Source organism: Bison bison, unplaced genomic scaffold (genome assembly GCF_000754665.1).
Source record: "Bison bison bison isolate TAMUID 2011002044 unplaced genomic scaffold, Bison_UMD1.0 scf7180017864238, whole genome shotgun sequence".
Classification (NCBI taxonomy): domain Eukaryota; kingdom Metazoa; phylum Chordata; class Mammalia; order Artiodactyla; family Bovidae; genus Bison; species Bison bison.
Window position 1 is genome coordinate 3705557 of NW_011494810.1, and position 4395 is coordinate 3709951.

Sequence of the window (4395 nt, forward strand, 5' to 3'; positions counted from 1 at the left end):
TGTGTGAGATGAGTGCAATTGTGCGGTAGTTTGAGCATTCTTTGGCATTGCCCTTCTTTGGGATTGGAATGAAAACTGACCTTTTCCAGTCCTGTGGCCACTGCTGAGTTTTCCAAATTTGCTGGCATATTGAGTGCAGCACTTTCACAGCATCACCTTTCAGGATTTGAAATAGCTCAACTGGAATTCCATCACCTCCACTAGCTTTGTTCATAGTGATGCTTTCTAAGGCCCACTTGACTTCACATTCAAGGATGTCTGGCTCTAGGTTAATGATCACACCATTGTGATTATCTGGGTCATGAAGCTTTTTTTGGTACAGTTCTTCTGTGTATTCTTGCCACCTCTTCTTTTTTTTTTTTGCCACCTCTTCTTAATATCTTCTGCTTCTGTTAGGTCCGTACCATTTCTCTCCTTTATCGAGCCTGTCTTTGCATGAAATGTTCCCTTGGTATCTCTAATTTTCTGGAAGAGATCTCTAGATCACAAAAGAATCAGTGTTTTTCAAAAAAGTTTGGAAAAACAAGAACAGACTCAAGCACACTATTCCTTGACTTCCCTTTCTTTCAGGTGCTACTCTGTTTTCTCCTTAGCCTTGGTAGCAAGGAGGAAGGAGGAGTTTCCCAGGCTGTCTTCTTGGTTTAGTTCTCAGCCAACAAACCATCATAGAAGAAGGTTTCTATGCAAAGAGGGCACTCCTGGTGGAAAAGTTCCTTGACCTGCTTAGCTCTGGGACTGATCTCCACACATGCAGAGGCACATTGTGGGCCATCATCAGAAATTTTTCCAACTTTGAAATAACTAAAACAGACATCTTGCCTCTGATTACTTTCTCCTAATTGCCCTTCTTGAGAACTCTGTTGTTGTTTAGTTGCTTAGTCGTATCCAGCTCTTTGCGACCCCATGGAATGCAGCACACCAGGTTTCCCAGTTGTTCACTATCTCCCAGAGTTTGCTCAAACTCACACTCACTGAATCGGTGATGCCCTCCAGCTGTCTCTTCCTCTGTCGTCCCCTTTTCCTCCTGCCCTCAGTCTTTCTCAGCATCAGGGTCTTTTCCAATGAGTCACTTCTTTGCATCAGGTAGCCAAAGAATTGGAGAAGGAAATGGCAACCCACTCCAGTGTTCTTGCTTGGAGAATCCCAGGGACGGGGGAGCCTGGTGGGCTGCCATCTATGGGGTCGCACAGAGTCGGACATGACTGAAGTGACTTAGCAGCAGCAGCAGCAGCAGCAGCAGCAGCAGCAGCCAAAGAATTGGAGCTTCAGCTTCAACATCAGTCCTTCCAATGAATACTCAGGGTTGATTTCCTTTAGGATTCACTGGTTTGATATCCTTGCTGTCCACTGAACTCTCAAGAGTCTTCTCCAGCACCACAGTTCAAAAATCTCAGTTCTTTGGGACTCAGCCTTCTTTATGGTCCAACTCTCACATCCATACATGACTACTGGAAAAACCATAGCTTTGGCTATATGGACCTTTGTTGGCAAAGTGATGTCTCTACTTTTTAATATGTTGTCTAGGTTTGTCATAGCTTTTCTTCCAAGGAGCAGGCGTCTTTTAATTTCATGGCTGCAGTGATTTTGGAGCCCAAGAAAATGAAGCCTGTCACTGTTTCCATTGTTTCCCCATCTGTTTGCCATGAAGTGATGGGACCGGATGCCATGATCTTAGTTGTTTGAATGTTGAGTTTCAAGCTAGTTTTTTCACTCTACTCTTCCATCTTCTTCAAGGGGCTCTTTTTTGTTCCTCCTCACTTTCTGCCATAAGGGTGGTGTCATCTGCATATCTGAGGATACTGATATCCAGCTTTTGCTTCATCCAGCCCGGCATTTCACATGATGTGCTCTGCACATAAGTTAGATAAGCAGGGTGACAACGTACAGCCTTGACATACTCCTTTCCCAGTTTGGAACTGGTCCATTGTCCATGTCTGGTTCTAATTGTTGCTCCTTGTCCTGCATACAGGTTTCTCATGAGGCAGGTAAGGTGGTCTGGTATTTCCATCTCTTTAAGAATTTTCCATAGTTTGTTGTAATCCACACAGTGAAAGGCTTTAGCATAGTCAAGCCTGCCAGGCTCCTCTTGTCCTTGGGGATTCTCCAGTCAAGAATACTGGAGTAGGTTGCCATACCCTCCTCTAGGGGCTTTTCCCAATTCAGAGATCAAACCCAGGTCCCCCACATTGCAGGTGGATTCTTTACCGTCTGAGGCACCAGGGAAGCCCCATAAAGCAGAAGTGAAAATTTGAATTGACCTTTACTGTTTTCATTTTCTTCTTTATCTAAGACTCAAATCCATCACTTACTCTCTTTTCAGTGTCCTAGTCTTCCCTGAACTCACCAGCAAGAATTCTGCTTCTGAATAAATCTATCTGACTTTACTCTGCCATCAGTCATTAAGTGTTGGAGAAAATAACACACTGACTAATGATGATGAGTTGCCTAATAATTTCTTGAGCTCTGAGTTCCTTCTCTACCAGTTACTTCCCTCTCCTTCATTGTTCTCTCTGTTGGCGTCATACCATCGACATTTAAGCGTGTTCAAATGAATCCAGGCATCAAATTGAAGTAAGGAATCCATCTGCTATTTGAGGTCCCACCCTCTTTCTCATATTCTCACAAACTTTTTCAACACGATGTTTATTTTCATGGTCTTTAGACCATTCCAATGCTGTTTCTGCTTTGTAAATTTATTTTACCTTCCTGCTTAATAGTGTTTAACAACTTTATCTTTAGTTTATGAGAGTCTCATATCCCCAGTGTTATATTCATATCATTCTGTTTCCTCTTTTCTCGTTATATGTACTTCCTTCACTTCATCAGACATACCTAAATTTTTTCTTGCCTCTCTGGGTTTTACAGGTTCTGTTTCTTTTACCTAGAAGACTCTCTCCTTGACTTCCCCAAGTCCTTGAGCATACTGTTCAGTTATCAAATATCATTTCTTAAGAGATTTTCTGTGATCAGATCTGACCTGATGTAGTCCTCCTACTTTATACCTTTCTCTTTATAGCCCTTGTCACAATTCTAGTAATTTATTTAATGTCTTTGTTTCTATATCTTTTAATCTTAGCTTCTAGGGAGTAGGTATTTCATTGGTTATGGAGCCTGATATTTGTAAGGAGCTCTAGAAATATTTGTTGAAGAAATGACTGAATAAGTGAACAACTTTATTTCTCCATAGCTCTGTAGATCAGAAGGCCTCTGACATTAAGAAACTTCTTTTTATTGACAGCATAATACGTTCTAAGTGGAAGTTCAAAAGTTAGCTCCTCTACTGGAGGTACTAAGCAGTGTACTGTAGTGCCTAATGGCTGCATAGCATGTACATTCTTTCTTTACCGTCCTCTGCTGCTTTTTGCTTTTTAAAAAGCTAGAAATATGTAATAATTTCCAACTTTTTTATTAGGAAGCCAAGTATTTTGTTACTTTTAAATTAAATCATGTGTTTATGGACTGAAATTTAAGTATATGCCCCTAAATGAAAAGCTAACATATAGATAGAAGATTTTTATCTATTTAAAATTGTTTCCCTAAAAATAAAATATACTTTAAAAGCAGTTAGGAAATGTATATATCCAAAAGAGACAACAGTAATTCTTTTTTCTTCCTATATTTTAGACTTTTATTAGACTTTTTCAGCCCCTAATACTCTAGTAAATAAAATGTTATAGAACTTTTGTAATGAAGAACTATTTGACAGGTGAAAGTATAGCTACAAGTATGTAAGATAAATTAATGAGTATATAAAGGAGTGGATAGCAGTGATGTTGTACTCATTTTGTAAATTTCTCATTTCTGCCCAAAATGATAATAGTATGTACAGTTAAGTACCATTGAATATTGCACATATGTAGAGATTGCTTCCATGTATTATGGATTAGTAAATAGTGTCAGGTGAAATTCTGAAGATATTTAGTGTTTAAAAGTAACCATTATATTATTTCCACAGCTCCCTTATTGCTGTAAAAATAATCGCTATCAACCTATGTACATATGACTATGACGAAGAAGAGTGACAGAATTTGAACTATCACCCCTAAGTAGACTAAATGATCTCTAATTACTTCATGTATTGGCATTTACATGTAACTATATTCCTAGCATATTCTAATTCAGACTCACAATAGAAATGTAGGAATGAATGTAGTTTATTTAACTGAGTTGAGAAAACATACTGTAGTAATTAAATTCTGTCTTTTTTTTAAATTATTTTTTTATTTTTCTAATTTTATTTTATTTTTAAACTTTACATAATTGTATTAGTTTTGCCAAATATCAAAATGAATCCGCCACAGGTATACATGTGTTCCCCATCCCGAACCCTCCTCCCTCCTCCCTCCCCATACCATCCCTCTGGGCCGTCCCAGTGCACCAGCCCCAAGCATCCAG

General features: G+C 39.1%; 1 protein-coding gene across 1 annotated transcript in view; it reads left to right on the forward strand.

Moving 5' to 3' along the window:
* Positions 1–4395, forward strand: part of COMMD10 (COMM domain containing 10) — a 189234-nt gene that overhangs the window by 83025 nt on the left and 101814 nt on the right. The gene's annotated exons all lie outside the window — the stretch shown is intronic.